This window comes from Castor canadensis, chromosome X (genome assembly GCF_047511655.1).
Source record: "Castor canadensis chromosome X, mCasCan1.hap1v2, whole genome shotgun sequence".
Classification (NCBI taxonomy): Eukaryota; Metazoa; Chordata; class Mammalia; order Rodentia; family Castoridae; genus Castor; species Castor canadensis.
The window spans coordinates 91,725,117-91,742,518 of NC_133405.1; the positions used below are offsets into that span (position 1 = coordinate 91,725,117).

General features: G+C 48.3%; 1 long non-coding RNA gene and 1 pseudogene across 2 annotated transcripts; both read left to right on the forward strand.

Moving 5' to 3' along the window:
- The first annotated feature begins 1 nt into the window (after position 1).
- Positions 2-8,103, forward strand: LOC141419538 (uncharacterized). Of its 2 annotated transcripts, XR_012444188.1 has the most exons (4): positions 2-197; positions 3,970-4,105; positions 7,602-7,661; positions 7,818-8,103. It is a non-coding gene; the product is annotated as an uncharacterized lncRNA (long non-coding RNA). The 2 variants fall into 2 exon arrangements; XR_012444187.1 differs by having other exon boundaries at positions 7,602-8,103.
- A 952-nt stretch (positions 8,104-9,055) lies between these two features.
- Positions 9,056-9,124, forward strand: LOC141420006 (small nucleolar RNA U3; annotated as a pseudogene).
- Positions 9,125-17,402: the final 8,278 nt, after the last annotated feature.

Sequence of the window (17,402 nt, forward strand, 5' to 3'; positions counted from 1 at the left end):
CAGGAGACCTGAATGATTAAATCTACCTTTTCTCCCCTACAGAATGCCATGATGTGTACCCAGCCAGGGATCGTGCTGTTCCTCTGAGCTGAAAACAAATTCTGCTTTGTGTCAGTCTGTGCTTTTAGGGAAGCCTCGGAGCTGCATTGCTGCAAAATTCTATGTGTCTCCTGGCAACAGAAGTGCCTTGGGAACAGGTGAGTTTCTTAAATTCTGGACTTGGGATCTCATCAGAGATCAAGAATTAAATTTCCCCTATCAGGATTCTCTCCCAACTTCTGGGGAAAAGAATACATATATATATGTATATATGAAGGCTATACTTTCTTGAAACTCAAAGGCCTAAATTTAACTGGTGATTCAGGCTGTGTTTAGAAGAGATAACGTGACATTGCAATTTGGCTGATTATTTACCAGTTGTCAGACATCATTCTATGTATTTCCATACATTAGCTCATTTCCCCTCTCCCATGGGCCCATCGTTTTAGCAACAGTGTCAGTTCCATGTTAGGGAGCTTGCCAAGGTCACACGTACAGCAGAACTGGAGGACAAGCCTAGGCAAGCTGCATTCTAGCTGGCACCCTCCACCAGTTCCCCCTCTGTCATGGCCAGGGTTAAGTGCAAGACCCAGTGACCTCAGTGGACATTACATACCTTAAAGGGCCAACTCTTGGTAAGATGCGTTGTTGAATCCTCACCACAAGGCATTGGGGCAGGCATAATTATTCCCATGTTGCAGAGAGTTCAAGGAGGTTGTAAAGTGGTGGCCGTAGACACAGCCCTCTGTCTGACTCCCCACATACCAACCCGTACTCTGCAGACTTTCTAAATCAGTCCATATGGCACACTAGGTACATTTTGCCACCAACAATCAATCGTTGAACCAATCACCAACTTTTTGTTTTGTTTTTGTAGTACTGGGGTTTGAACTCAGGCTGTTTGCTAGGCAGGTGCTCTACCACTTGAGCCACTCCACCAGTCTTTTTTTTTTGTTTCCCCCGCGTGGCTTATTTTTGAGATAGGGTCTAGCTTTATGCCTGGGCTGGCCTGGACCGTGATCTTCCTGTGTGTGCTTCCTCAAGTAGCTGGGATGACAGGCACACGCCACCATGCCTAGCCATTGGTTGAGATGGGGGTCTCACAGACTTTTCTCCAGGGCCGTCCTCAAACTGTGATCCTCCCTCAAACTGTGATCCTCCCAGTCTCCGCCTCCTGAGGGTCTAGGATTACAGGCTTGAACCAACGTTTTAATTGTCTCACTTTACCTCTCCATATTCTATGCTGCGCTGACTGCCATGGTGGGGGAATGAGTAATTGTGGAGGTAGTCCTTGCCCTCAGTTGTTGAGCAATTAATCAGGGAGAAAGATCGGACATAGTCCATTTTTTTGTGCTGCTATGACAGAATACCACAGACTGTGCAGTTAGTAGAGCTCAGAAGATTATTTCTCACAGTTCTGGAGCCTGGGAAGTACAAGATCAAGGTGCTGACATCTGGTGTCTGGTGAGTGCCTTATCGCTGTGTTCTCACATGGCACAACATGGAAGGGCAAGCACAGATGAACGTTGCATCCTCACATGGGTGCAGAGCCACACACACTCCCACAGACCTCTTTTATAGCCCTGTTTATTCACCAGGATAGAACCCTCATGACAGCTCCCATTAAGCCCTGCCCCCCAGCACTGCTACATTGGGGGTTAAGTTTCAATGTGAGTTTTAGAGGTGACCAAAGTGGTCAAACAACAGCAGGGACCATGGATAGGTTAGAAAGTGAATAGTTGATCCCCTCTCTGACACAGGTTGCCAGGAGATGAGATGAGTGAGAAGGATCCCAGTTGAATGAAGTAGACATGGAGGGCTTGCTGAGGAGTTCCGTTGCTGCAGAACCACAGTGTGCAGGAAGATGCGTGGAGAATGGCTATGTGGGTGTACTTCAGGGAGTCAGGCCCCCCCTCCCTGTACCCACCTGCAAGTATTTGCCTCCATACCCAGGTATGGGGTGTAGGAGTGGATAGAGGATGGTGTCCGAGACATGGTACTATCCCAAGTTACAGACTAGGAGCTGGAATCCTGTGCTGCCACACAGATCTCCAACATGTCAAAATCTAGACCAGATATTCAATTAAAAGCGCCAGCAGATAAGAAAGTATGGGGGCAGAGTAGGGTTAAGATGGAATGCACCAGTAGAAAATCTGTATAGACTTAGAACAGGTAAAGAAATGGAAAGAGGAAATGAAAAATCTTCCCACAATTGAAGCAGCCAGGTGCAGCTGGCTTGAGGGGTGAATTTTATCCAACATTTCAAAGAAGAAATAATACCAGACCTTCACAAACTCTTCCAGAATATGGAAGGGGTGGTGGGGGAGGGGACATTTCCCAATACATTCTACAAGAATAGTATTGTTCTACTACTAAAGCCAATATCCATCACGAATGTCAATGCAGAAATCCTCAAGAAAATATTGGCAAACCAAATTCAAGAACATATACAAAAGATGACACAACATTTCTAAGTAGGATTTCTCCTAGGAATCTGCAATTGGCTAACATTCAAATTTCAATTAAGGTGTATATTAAAGGACAGAATCCATATGATCATCTTGATAAGGGGTTTGGGAGGCATCTCACAAAAGACCCATTTGTGATTAAAAATGGGTCTTCAACTTACAAAGGGCATCTACTGTAAGCCTACAGGTGACATTATATATTGTGGAGAAAGAAGGAAAGCTTTCCCTGTAAGACTGAGGACAAGGCAAGGATGTCTCTTGGCACCACTGTTGTCCACTGTTATGCTGTGGTTCCTATCTAGTGCAGTCGTGCAAGAAAAAAAAAATGAAAGAAAGAAAAACAAGAAAAAAGGAAACATGGAAAAATTAGAAAGGAAGATATATGTCCACACAGAGATGTGCTAGGGTTTGTCCACTACAAATTCATGTTGAAATTTGATCCCTCGTCAGAGATTGAGATGGGACTAGGAGGGACCTTTAAGAGGAGATAGTGCTCTGCTCTCATGAATGAATTGGTACATTCGTGTAACTAATAGGGGAGTGGGACTGGGGATGTGACTCAGTGGTAGAGCATTTACTTAGCATGTCCAAGGCCCTGGGTTTGATCCGCTGTGCCTCTAGTGTGGAAAAGAAAGAAAGAAGAAAGAAGGATGAATGTGTTAAAGCGTTATCTGGAGCATGGGTCTTAGAAAGTCAGTTTGGCCAGGACTCTCGTGCTCCATGACTCCTTGCCACATAATGTCATCCTCCTGAGGACTGTGCCAGCAAGAAAGCCATCACTAGATGCGGCTCCCTAACCTTGGACCAGGACTGTAAGCCCAAATAAACCGTTTTTCTTTATACCTTTCCAGTCTGTGATGCTGTGTTACTAGCAACCCCAAATAGACTATGACAACGTGTATTCTGACGTTCATAGCGGCATCATTCATGATGGCCCCAAAGTGAAAGCAATTAAATAGCTATCAGTTGGTGAAGGGATGAAGGAAAGGCTGAATATTACTGAACAATGTACACGGAGAAACTACTGGTATGTGCTACACCATGTGCTACATGTTTGAACCTCAAAACCATTTTGCTAAGTGGCAAATCCAGGCACACAGGACCATTTATTATGGGAGTCTGTTGACAACAAACGCCCAGGAAGGGAAATTCCACAGAGACAGGACATAGATTCGGGGTTTCCTGGGCCTGGAGGAAGTCATAGAGGTTGGCTGCTTATATGGGTAGCAAGAATCTTTTCTTTGGGGAGGAGAGATAGAAGTATTCTGAAACAGGATTGTGGTTTGCACAGCAGCTGTATAAATTTACTAAAAGTCACCTATTGCACCTACCTTTAGTTAGATGAATTTTATGGCATGACAATCATGCCTCAATAAAGCTGTTTTAAAAATGTTATGCACATGTGAAAGTTAGTCATGGATGAAAAGGCATGCAATCTTTTTTTTTCCTTTTTTAATAATAGTGAGGAATTCTCTGCCCTTTCTTCCCGTGTTTTGGGTCCTGCCTACGTCTGCTACCTCATTGCCGTCCTCCTCTGTGTATACTTGACGTTCCAGCCAGACGGAGTCATTGTGCACATCTGGGCAGAAAGCGTGCTGGTGAGTGTGCACATTATGTGCGCATGCATGTCTGTGCGCATGCATGTCTGTGCGCACAATCAGAAGCAGGCACCCTTGGGGTGATCATAGTTATTGGCTCGAAACTCCATCTCTCTGGGCAGGTTTCCATAATTCATCCCGCATACTAAATTCCATGTACTCCTTTTCTATTTGCAAATCTCAAGGACCTGGCTTTGGTGTCCATAGTTAAGCAACCTCAGCTCTCAGCATCAACCTCTGTTCTAAGGAAGACATTGGAGTGGGGAGGGCTGTTGTCTCACCCCAGGGCCCTCTGCCTGAGCCAGGGACCCCGTGGGGATGAGCATCAGCAGTTTCCAAGACAACAGCATTCAGATGCCTTCCCACCTGTGAGGCTCTTCTCCTCCCCTCTGCCTGCCTGGCTAGCAAGTAGGAAAGGGGACGTTGTGGAATAAACACGCCGAGTCCTAGAGATTGTTCTCTACATGGCCGTAAAATAAGTACCTCAAACATAGCTCTTGAAAAAGAAGTTTTAAAAACCCAGTAACAACAAACAAGGCTACAAAGTCCAAGATTATATTTGAAAACAAGACAGGTGAAGTGGAGCATGTGCTTATGGTTCTCAACCTCGTCTGTGATTCAGCTCTCCTCGGGACCATTTTTAAGGAACAGGTGGCAAGGGCTGCATCCCCAGACATCCTGATTTAGACAGCCTGGAATGGGGCCCCAGCACGAACCTTACTTTACACTCCACTTAGGAAAGCCTAGGCTACAGCTCTAGAAATGGATCTGTCTTGATAGGAGGAAACCCCAAATCAGACATTTGAGGCCCCTCTATTAAAAGGAAAGCAAGCTTTTTAATGATTCACTGCTGTGCTGGATGGATTTCTTAGGACAAGGAATGGAAAGATGCCTCAAAGTAAATGCATGTTTTCAAATTTACACCATCCTTGATATCCTCTATGTTCCTGCAGTCGCAATTTTGATGTGACGTTGCCGCATTTGTTAATGAAACATCTGACTTGTAATTTCTTGGCACGATGCCTTGTGCTTGAGTTGTTTTCATAGTGAGTAAAACCTTGCACAGATACCTTCAGGAAACACAGCACGATAGTTCTTTGAAAATGGAGGATGGCTCCGATTCGTATCAGTTGCTGTGGATGATTCAGCTGTTAGGCATAGTTAGTAAGCATGCTGAGTTGCATTTTTGACTCTTTGGGACAATTTTTTTTTGCCAAATTTATACATGCACTTAGATTAAAAGGCCAAATAGTACCAGGAGACCTATGATGAAAAATAAAATCCAGCCATCCTCGTCTCATGCACATCCAAGGAGATGTGTCTCCCCAGATTTTCTCTTCCTAGCTGTTTCTTCTGGATAGTGATCTCTGTATTGGTTATATGCTTATATGCTGTGTTCTGATGTACCTTGTTAAACATTACCTGTGGAGGTTTGTTTTTGTGGTGCTAGGGTTTGAACCCAAGGCCTCATGTATGCTAGGCAAGTGCTCTACAACTGAGCCATATCCCCAGCTCTGTCGAGTTCTTATAGCACTTGAGAATTTTGTCCACTCAGATGTATTATTACAGGTCCCAGGTCTTCTGCTTGGAATTCATGGGTTGGGGGGGGCACCCAAACCAGGGCATAAGGCTCTGCTCACATGTGTTTAGAGCTACTCTGCCAAGAAGCAGCCCTCACAGGAGATCATCCTGGCATCTGTGCCAATGTGGAGTTCATGGTTGGCCTTGAGGCTGGTGGAGTGGCTCAAGTGGTAGGGCGCCTGCCTAGCAAGCGTAAGGCCCTGAGTTCAAGCCCCATACCGCCAAAAACTGGGGGAGGGGGGAGGGGGAAGAGTCCATGGTTTGCCTTTGTTGAGGACTCCAGGGGAATGATGGAGTGATCAACAGCAAATGGAGGTAGGCACAGTGACTCACACCTGTAATCCCAACTACTCAGTTTTGAGGCCAGCCTGGGCAAAAAGTTAGCAAGTCCCCATCTCAAGCAATAAAGCTGGGCATGGTGGCGTGTGCACCTTGTCATCCCAGCTAGGCGGGAGGCATAAATAAGAGGATCAAGGTCCAGGCTGGCTCAGGTAAAAACGCCTGACCCTATTAGAAAAATAAACAGAAAGGGCTTGGGGGCAGGTCTCAAGTGGTAGAGCCCCTGCCTAACAGACTTAAGCCCCTGAGTTCAAACCCCAGTACCACCAAAAAACAAAAAAACACCAAAACATGTAAACAAACAAGACACAGGGTACTAGAAACCAAGGGCTGTGGACTTTTCAGGGTGTAGTACTTTCTATTCCCCCAAGACACCTGAGAAAAATAACAGGATGCAGGTGCCACCAATCTGTGATCATCGTGAGGACGGGTGAATAGACATGGAGACATACAGACTTGGGATGAGTCTCACGGGTGTTCCTCTTGAGCTGAGGATGGAGGCTCAGTGGTCTCAAAGCAGCGGTGGGGTTGCAGGAAGGCTGACATCATCTCTCCAGTACCATTCTTGCTTCTGATGCATAGTGCTGTGGGCTGGGAGATACCATGTCTTCTATGGAAAAGGCCTCAAGGGGTGGTGTCAGGGGAGGTCCCAAGATTGAGTTAAGTCAGGAAAAAAATGAGATGGGGAAGGGAGATGGGGTTGGGAAGGTTTGGCCCCTGTGGTAGCATCAGGAGGAGGAGCAGCCCTGTTGGGCGGGCACAGAGCAGTCTTGTGATGGAGGGCAGCGGAGGTAAAGGGCTTGGGTTTGGGGTGAGGGCAGGGGCTGGATTTATGGGGTCCTTTCCTGGCCTGGAGATTCAGAACAAAGGCTTGAAGGGCAAAGATGCTTCTTTGTCCAGGAGGGTGGCATCACAGGGAGCCGTCAGCGGCTGGGAGAGTTTGCCTTGTCTGTGGCCCTGGCCAGGATGGATTTCAAGCCTCTGTACAACTCAGACCTGACCATGAGACTGGCCTCAATGTGTCACAGCTGGCGGCACAGAGACTGTGCTTTGTACACTTCGGGGGAAGAACGAAAGGCTGAACCACTTTATAGTGACAGAATTGAACTCTCTTGTGATCCTGATCTCTGCAGAGCTGGGGTATCAGCCTGAGTCCTCGGCTCACCAGAAGGGGATGCAGGACCTAGTGCTGGGTGGGGGGGGCGGTCCTTGGAAGTACAGGGAGAGATCCGAATCTGGAGGTTCAAAGACCTTACTGGTGACCACCTGTGTTAGGCCATCATAAAATAACCGAGGTCTGTGCTCTCCAGTGAGTGAGCAGGGTCCAATCTGAGAGAGGTTTCTGCCATCACTACCTGGCACCAATCAGAACCTAACGGTCTTTGCCAAGGGAGCCCCACCTTTGCCAAGCTCCATAAACTAGTTGGTGGGGGGTGGGGTGGGGAGGTAGAGTGGTGGAGTCCCAGATCTGAGAGGGAGCTCCAATGACAGGAGGAGACCAGACGGGACCACAACAAGAGAAGTGTTATTACTGATTTCGTTTCTGCTGCTTCCTGTTGCTTCTGTTATGAAACAGGTCTCCTAGATGCAAAACATACTCAAAGGGGCTGAAGATGGCACACTTGCTGGAGTCTGGGTGAGATGTCCCCCAACTCTTTTTTCCTTTTGTGGTAGGGGGGATTGAACCCAGGGCCTTGCACTTGCATGCATTCTTCCACTTCAGCCACACCCCCAGCCCTTTTATTTTCCTGTTAATTTTGTTTTTGACATAGGGTCTCCCTCACTTTTCCAGAACTGGCCTCAAACTCTCAATCCTCCTGCCTCTGCCTCCCAAGCAGTTGCGATTAGGGGAGTGTACTACCACACCTGATTGGGATGTGCCCTTGAGTAGGAGACTTTCATTGCTCCTCCCTCAGGACAGAGGACAGCGCCGGGCACTTGGGCATGTGAGGTGTGAGGAAATGAGTAAAACGTTTTCTGACAAACCCACATGATGGGCAAGAAGATTCTGGGAGACATTTCTCGTTCAGTCTGGAAGTACTGAATGCCCCACTGGTACCCCTCAACCCTTGAGAGGAAACTGATATTATTTACCTTTATTTATTTTTTTTTCCATAGCCTTTGATAATTCCAAGCTTGGTTTCTTTTTTTTTTTTTCATTTTTCTTTTATTAGTCATATGTGCATACAAGGCTTGGTTCATTTCTCCCCCCTGCCCCCACCCCCTCCCTTACCACCCACTCCACCCCCTCCCGCTCCCCCCCCTCAATACCCAGCAGAAACTATTTTGCCCTTATCTCTAATTTTGTTGTAGAGAGAGTATAAGCAATAATAGGAAGGAACAAGGGGTTTTGCTGGTTGAGATAAGGATAGCTATACAGGGCATTGACTCACATTGATTTCCTGTGCGTGGGTGTTACCTTCTAGGTTAATTCTTTTTGATCTAACCTTTTCTCTAGTACCTGTTCCCCTTTTCCTATTGGCCTCAGTTGCTTTAAGGTATCTGCTTTAGTTTCTCTGCGTTAAGGGCAACAAATGCTAGCTAGTTTTTTAGGTGTCTTACCTATCCTCACCCCTCCCTTGTGTGCTCTCGCTTTTATCATGTGCTCATAGTCCAATCCCCTTGTTGTGTTTGCCCTTGATCTAATGTCCACATATGAGGAGAACATACGATTTTTGGTCTTTTGAGCCAGGCTAACCTCACTCAGAATGATGTTCTCCAATTCCATCCATTTACCAGCGAATGATAACATTTCGTTCTTCTTCATGGCTGCATAAAATTCCATTGTGTATAGATACCACATTTTCTTAATCCATTCGTCAGTGCTGGGGCATCTTGGCTGTTTCCATAACTTGGCTATTGTGAATAGTGCCGCAATAAACATGGATGTGCAGGTGCCTCTGGAGTAACAGTCTTTTGGGTATATCCCCAAGAGTGGTATTGCTGGATCAAATGGTAGATCGATGTCCAGCTTTTTAAGTAGCCTCCAAATTTTTTTCCAGAGTGGTTGTACTAGTCTACATTCCCACCAAGACTATACTTTCAGGGATCATTTCTATAGTATGTTATTTACCTTTAAAACAAATAATAATAGTTTTGTTTTTTAAAAAGTACTTCTTTTCGTAGGGAATATTGACTTTCTGTGTTTCCTCCAGGAGTCCTTTTCTGACTCTGGAAGAATTTTCTGAGTCCAGATCCCAGGACTCAGCCCCTAGCAAGTGGGTCTGTGTTGGTAAAGGTCAGTGGAGCCTAGCATCACTTGTGGAGGACAGTGACAAGCCTTGAGGAAGCTCTGTCACCTCGGTGACAACTCTCATCTGTTACTCCACTCCGTGTGTCTGTCTTCTGGTCCTCTCCTCTCTCTGTGCTGTTTTGTGGATCTATTAATGGGGGCCAAAGGAGAAGAGGCAAGGATGCCCCACTCCCCCATTTGGGTGGACTGGTAGAACAGTGGGCAGAAGGGGTGCAGAGACCACAAATCCATTCCTGGTCCTCAGACCACTCAGGCACATGGGTTCATTTGGTCTCTCTGACTGATCTGATCTTCATCCTGAGTATCTACCCTCTGTCCTGGAAAATGAGGGAGGAGGTAAACACTGAATTAATGTTTGATTTGGTAGGTGCCATCTGTTGCTACTGTGGGAAGGTCCAGTTAAATAAGCACTCACTCAATCCATTTGTGTGAAAATTCTCAATCACTCGGCATTTCACTGTCACTGCCTACTGCTTTTCAAGGTGGGCTAGGGTCCTGTATGGCTTTAGAGTGTCTGTGGTGATGCAAGAAGGGGGGGGGTCCTGCTTGTCATGCTGACCTGCCTGCCCCTGTCACTTACATTTTTGTGTCTCTCTTCTTTTGCTCCCTGATTGACTCAGCCTCAGCTCACCTGCGCTGGCACCTGCAGAACCCTCTGAATTGGGTCTCATCCTGGGTCTCTCCAGTCTGCCCCTGCCCATGACTGTCCACTCCTCAGCCACAGCTACAGGGTCACCTGGCCAGCCCCTAGCTGGGTTAGGCTTCCTTGATGGAAGCACCCCTGGCTCTTGACTCGGCTGCTTTCCACATTTCTCCCTCAGAGAAAGCAGTTCCCGGGGTCTCACCCACAACACAGTAGGAGCCAACATCGGCTCCATAAGTGGAAATTTGTAAACTCCAGCCAGCTCTGTGCCCAAAGAGGCTTCTGGGTCATTCTGTTAAGTGAACTGTGGTGTATGGGGTAAAACCCCTAAGTAAAATTCTTACTCTGACACCCCTTCCTCATCAGAGATGTGTGACTCTGCCCACCAGTGCCTTTGAGGACCTTCCACCCCATGTGATGGCAGTGGATCACTTCTTTTGGTTTTGTTTCATGTTGATCCAAGACTTGTCATGCTATCTGCACATCGGAAAGGGAGGGAGGAGGGAGAGAGGGGGAGAGAAAGAGAATATTGAATGGTTAAATATGCCTAAGATGCTGAAGACCTTGACTAAAAGGGTTAGGTATCATGGTTATTACTGGTGGCCTTGACAAGACCCATTTCATTGAGGTGACAGGGACAGAAGGAAGTTGAGGAGTTGAGGGGGCTGGTGGAGTGGCTCAAGTGTTCAAGTGCCTGCCTAGTAAATCTGCCCGAAAAAGAAAAAAAAAAAGTTGAGGTGCAAAGTGTCTCAGGAGTTGCAACAGTTTTGTATTAAGGTTAGCAAATAATGTGCCAGTAGCTGCTAAAGGACCTGTGGGAAGAGGGTGAGCCCCTCCCCCTCCCCTTCCTTTGTGGATTTCTGCAATACAGAGGGAGCAGTTGATGGTTCAGGAGAGAGGAGTGATCGGTTGCAAGAGCAAAGTGCTGAGAAGGGGGGAGGCCTGGGATCCTGAGCAGAGGTGGGGGCTGGCTTCAGTTAGGAGTGTTGTATGCAGAGGGGTGCAGAGAATGGCAGGGCTGGTCACAGGCAGATTGGGCTTGGGAATTCCCACCTGAGTGCTTCTGTCTTCTTGAAAACAAGTTTTGGACCCAACACCCAAACTGCTTGGCTTCCAGATGTCAGGTCCAGCCACTTGCCCCTATACACCAAATAAAGAGGCATGGTGAAGGGCAGATAAAGGAGATTTGTTATTACACGGCTCGGGACATGCTGCGGGAAAAGGCAAAGTAAGCACTCAGCCCATCTTCAGCCATCTTTGGGGTACAGAAATGAGCTTTAGCCTTAAATAGACAAAGAATTAGGGGCAGGGGACAAAAGGCATGCATAAACAGTCCCAGTCACAGGGGTGTTCTGATTGACCATTATCTCAATTTGAGGGTTCCAGAGAAGTTTTTATCACAGTCATCCCTTGAGGGGAGCAATCTGGTTCCCATGAGGGTGATTACTCCTGCTCCAGAGTGCAGCCTCATTATATTATAGGTTATTGTCCTCATTTGGAGGGGTGGGCTGTCCTGCAAGGCTCCGCTGTTCCTTAGGGAAAGTTTCAGTTCCTTGTCAGTAAAGATGGTATCTGTCATTCCTGGCCTTCTTTGATTCCAAGGTGGCTGTGGGAGAGAATGGCTGAGAGCAAAGGACAACAGGTACAAAATGGAGGCGGAGACGCCAAGCTTTTCTCCTGCTTTTAGTTACTATAGAGGCCCAAGTAAGGAGTCAGTGCTTTTCAGCAAAAGCAATTTAAGCACCTCTTACATTCTTAGGGAATCATTAAGGGAGGTGATTCCAATACAGGAGGGTTGGTCGCTAGTATTGTGGTAGTACAGAAGCAATCCTCTTGTGGTCACAGACAGAGGTTAAAAATAATTCATAAGGCTTTAAGGGTTTTCTCATCACTGCTCAGGTGGTCAGATACAGGAAGGGCGCCTGTGTATTGCTGGACATCACTGAGTGGCCAGCCCTCGCCTGATGCCCAGGGCATGACCGCGGGGCGTGGTGGGGACACTTAGGTGGGGAAGACCAGAACATCGCTGAGGAGAGGTTCCAATGGCTGCTGCTCAGCCCCGTGGGCTCTGAAGCGTGCAGTCAGGATCAGAAGGGTGAGGGCTGACAGGAAGACAGCGAGTGTGTGCGCCGCCGCGTGACAAGGCCGTCCACACACTGTAGTGAGCCGCAGCACTACATAAGGGGAGTGGCACGGGTCGCGATCGTGGGATGGTGGCGGCAGATCCTGGATACCCCGGGTCCCACCCCTGGCTTACAGGTAGCAACAGCATTGGAAGGAAAGTGCAGGCGAACTCCGGGTGGGAGACTGGCAGCGCCCTCACTGGACTCCCACGCGCACGCCCAGAACCCGCCAATCCTAGGTCAGGAGCCGCGGCCTGCTTCCGGCGAGTTCATGCTGCTGTTGCTATGGTTCCGAGGGCGGGACCGAGGAAAGGCTTCCTTGCCTGGGATTGTTCCCCGACCCACATCGGCAGGTATCAGTGCATACTGTGGTCTTCTCCCTCATCCAGCTTGGCGTTCCCCGCTTCCCTCTCGAGGGGTCTGCACGTAAAAGCAGCGGAACGATGGAGCTGCTTCCGGTGGCGATGGCTCCCGGTTTCGCTGGCCGCTAGGTGGTAGTGTTGTTCCATCCAGCGGCCCTGCCCCCGCCCTTCGTGCTTGAAAAAAACACGCTGGAGCCTTTTTTTTTAAATTGTAAATTTAATAGTTTTTTTCTGTTTTGTTTTCTTTTTTTCTCCCCCGCCCCCACCCCCACCCCCTACGTTGTCCGCCGCTGGCAGCCGGAGGTGTGGATTGTGGTGAGGTCTTCTGGCAGTTCCCTGGGTAAACCTCCCACCTTTGATTTTCAAGTATGCATCTGTTCCCTGGTACTACCGTGGCTCCCAACTATTTGTATTTCGGCTTCTCTGTAAATTCTTGTTATAGACACTATGCAATCTGAATTGAAATTGTCTTTAATAAAATAGGGAAAAATGAAAATCATTTCCAGCCCGGTCTGGCTTTTTTCCGGGGCCGGCCTAAAGGTACATACTTATCTTTATTATAATTATTTACCCTTAATGGCCACAATGAGAAAACATCTTTAAAAAGTATAAAAGAGAATCAGGGGTAAAGGTGTTTCAACAGAGGATCAAGCTGGGAGGCAGTAGTTGGAGAGCCACCAACTTTGAATAGCGGGGAAAGAAATTTTTCTAAGCTCCTAAGTAGAAAACGGCTCCAGGGCGTTTTTTTCAAGCACGCAGGGCGGGGGCAGGGCTGCTGCGTTGAACAACACTGCCACCTAGCGGCCAGCGAAACCGGGAGTCATGGCCGCCGAAATAAACTCCATTTTTCTGCTGCTTTTACGTGCAGACCCCTCCAGATGGAAGCTGGGAACGCCAAGCTGGATGAAGGAGAGGACCACAATATGCACTAATACCTGCCGATGTGGGTCGCGGAACAATCCCCGGAAAGACGCCTTTCCTCTGTCCCCGCCTCGGAACCATAGCAGCAAAAGCAGCAGGAAGTCCTGGCCTTGCTGGAAGCAGGCCATGGCTCCTGACCTAGGATTGGGGAGTTCTGGACACACCGTGGGATGGACATGAACAGATGTCCCAGTCCTAATTCATCTCAAGGACCCCTCCTGGTTTCCCCACCAAAAACAATATCCTTAGGGCTGGTGAAGTGGCTCAAGTGGTAGAGTGCCTGCCTAGCAAGGGTGAGGCCCTGAGTTCAAACCCCAGCACTGCCAAAACCAAAACAAACAAACAAACAAACAAAAACAATATCCTTTAAAGCTAGAAGTTAAGAAGGGGCTAATTCCTATCATCAAAGATTTAAAGAGACAGGGACTGCTAATAGAATGCTCCAGCCCATATAATACTCCTATTCTCGGTGTCAAGAAGGGACCTAACAAATGGAGGCTAGTCCAGGATCTCCGACTGATCAACGAAGCAGTAGTGCCTCTCCACCCTGTAGTTCCAAATCCCTATATGCTTTCAGCCCAAATACCTCCAAGGTACTGCTTACTCCTCGTCCTGGATTTAAAGGATACCTTCTTTTGCATTCCCTTACACCCTAAAAGTCAACCTATCTTTGCCTTTGAGGACCCCACAAGAAAGTCTGGACAGGTCACTTGGACTGTCCTCCCCCAGGGATTCAGAGACAGCCCCCACCTCTTTGGGTTAGCTCTAACCCAAGACTTGGCAGAATGGCAATATCCACAAGCTACTCCACTACAATATATAGATGACCTCCTGCTGTGTGGACCCACTAGGCCTGTCATTTCATGAGCCACTGAGTCCTTACTAAACTTCTTCTTAACAGATAGAGGTTATAAAATCTCTAAAGAAAAAGCCCAATTGTGTCAGTCTAGGGTTACATACTTAGGTCTTGTCCTGGAGAAAGAAATGAGTCTCTAGGAGAAGTTAGAATCTGTTCAATCCTGACGTTTCCTCTACCTAAAATGCTAAAGCAATTGAAGGCCTTTTGGGGGTGGGGGGGTCACAGGATACTGTAGAATTTGGATCCTGGGATATGCAGACCTAGCCAGGCCCTTAATATCAAATCCTTAAGGAAGCACAGAAGGATACCCAGCCCTTTATTGAGTGGGATGACAAATCAGAAAATGCATTCCACCAGTTAAAAAAGGCTCTTATCACAGCTCCCGCCCTGGGTCTCCCAGTACAAGACAAGTTTCAATTATATGTCTATGAAAAGGGAGGACTGGCCTTGGGCGTGGTGACTCAGCTCTGGGGCATCACTCCCCAGCCAGTAAGTTACTTAAGCAAAGAGTTAGATCAGGTAGCCAAGGGATGGCCAGGATGCCTTAGAGCAATGGCTGCAGTAAGCCTTCTAGTGCTTGAAGCTCAGAAACTTATCCTAAACCGCCCCCTAACGGTTTATACCCCACACGACCTAGGGGTAATTTTAAACTCAAAATAAACCCCACATGACCTAGGGGTAATTTTAAACTCAAAAGGAGAACTTTGGCTGGCAGCCGTCTCCTAAAATACCAGGCCCAGCTTCTGGGAGGAACCGAAATAACTTAAGGACCTGTCAGAGCCTAAATCCTGCATCCCTTCTACCAGAGCGGAGGGAAGTCCTGAGCACTCGTGTGAGGAGGTACTTATGGAAAATTATGCTGCCCGACCTCACTTAACTGATCGGCCCTTAAAAAACCCAGATCTAGAATTATACACTGATGGCAGTTCCTTTGTCAAAAATGGTGTCAGACATGCAGGGTTGCAGTTGTGACAGAATTTGGCATCCTCAAATCAGGTCCTCTTCCTCCTAATACAAGTGCTCAATTGGCAGAATTAGTGGCCCCAACAGAAGCCCTAAAACTGTCAAAAGAACAGAGAGTAAACATCTATACAGATTCTAAGTATGCCTTCCTGATCCTGCATGCTCATGCAGCCATCTGGAAGGAAAGGGGAATGCTAACTACAACAGGCTGTCCCATTAAACATGCTCCTAATAGTTTTAGGGATAACAGCATTGATTGCAGCCCTAGCTGGAATCAGCTGTGGGGTGATTGCCAATCATGTAACTGCAAAAAACCTAACCAAAGTGGTAGAGGACACCTCAGACCAGGTAGGCCTTGCTATTAAGGACATGCAAAGGTCTTTGTCATCCCTTGCCCGTATGGTCATGGACCACCGCCTGGCCCTAGATTTTCTTTTGGCTAAACAAGGAGGGGTATGTGCCATCGCCAAAACCTCCTGCTGCACACATATAAACACTTCAGGCATTGTAGAGGAATGTGCAGACTACATTCTCCATCAGGCTAAGTGGCTCCCGGAACAATCTCTTGAAACTCAGGTTTCTATTCAGGTATGGGACCAAATAAAATCCTGGCTCCCCTCCAGGACTTGGTTCCTACCCTTTCTGGGCCCTAGAAAGGGTAGGAACCTTCTCTTATGTTTGGGCCCTGCATTTTAAACTTACCTGTCAAGTTTGTTTCTCCTTACCTAGAATCCATCAAACTACAAATGCCTCTGATGGAGATGAAAACGACCTACTACCTCAGTCCCCTTGACAACCCCTCTTAATGGTCAGCCCTGATGCTGCGGCCCCTTCATTGCCCCCTATCAGCAGGAAGCAGTTACTGAGTAGACTTCCTCCTCCCTATCCCTAAGAGCAATTAGGGTGACCATTGAGAAGGGGGGGATTGAAGGACAGACTGCAGGGGTCCCAAAAGGTGATAAATGGTCAAGGAGACACCTCTCCTCCCTAGGGAACACCTGTCTGCATCTGAAGGGCATCTCCATCCTCAGGTAATACAAAAAAGGCTATAAAACCCCACTCCCCACCCTGACCCAAGGGGTCACCGGTTTCAGGGTCCCCCAGCATTCCCCAATATGCAATCTTTATCTTCTCTTTCCTACAAATAAAATATTTCTGACCTCTGTTGTTGGAGTCTGTCTGTGCTTTCATTCTCACAGCTGGCTTAAGAACCCTGAGCACCTGAAATTCCTGCACATGTCATCCGTGCATCAGGCCCAAGTAAGGAGTCAGTGCTTTTCAGCAAAAGCAATTTAAGCACCTCTTACATTCTCAGGGAATCATTAAGGGAGGTGATTCCAATAGAGGAGGGTTGGTCGCTAGTATTGTGGTAGTACAGAAGCAATCCTCTTGTGGTCACAGAGGTAAAAATAATTCAGACGGCTTTAAGGGTTTTCTCATCACTGCTCGGGTGGTCAGATACAGGAAGGGCGCCTGTGTATTGCTGGACATCACTGAGTGGCCCGCCCTCGCCTGATGCCCAGGGCATGACCGCGGGGCGTGGCGGGGACACTTAGGTGGGGAAGACCAGAACATCGCAGAGGAGGAGAGGCTCCAATGGCTGCTGCTCAGCCCCGTGGGCTCTGAAGCGTGCAGTCAGGATCAGAAGGGTGAGGGCTGACAGGAAGACAGCGAGTGTGTGCGCCGCCGCGTGACAAGGCCGTCCACACACTGTAGTGAGCCGCAGCACTACATAAGGGGAGTGGCACGGGTCGCGATCGTGGGATGGTGGCGGCAGATCCTGGATGCCCCGGGTCCCACCCCTGGCTTACAGGTAGCAACAGCATTGGAAGGAAAGTGCAGGCGAACTCTGGGTGGGAGACTGGCAGCGCCCTCACTGGACTCCCACGCGCACGCCCAGAACCCGCCAATCCTAGGTCAGGAGCCGGCCTGCTTCCGGCGAGGCGGGGAGGTCATACTGCTGCTGCTATGGTTCCGAGGGCGGGACCGAGGAAAGGCTTCCTTGCCTGGGATTGTTCCCCGACCCACGTCGGCAGGTATCAGTGCATACTGTGGTCCTCTCCCTCATCCAGCTTGGCGTTCCCAGCTTCCATCTGGAGGGGTCTGCACGTAAAAGCAGCGGAACGATGGAGCTGCTTTCGGAGGCGATGGCTCCCGGTTTCGCTGGCCGCTAGGTGGTAGTGTTGTTCCATCCAGCGGCCCTATCCCCGCCCTTCGTGCTTGAAAAAAACACGCTGGAGCCTTTTTTTTTTT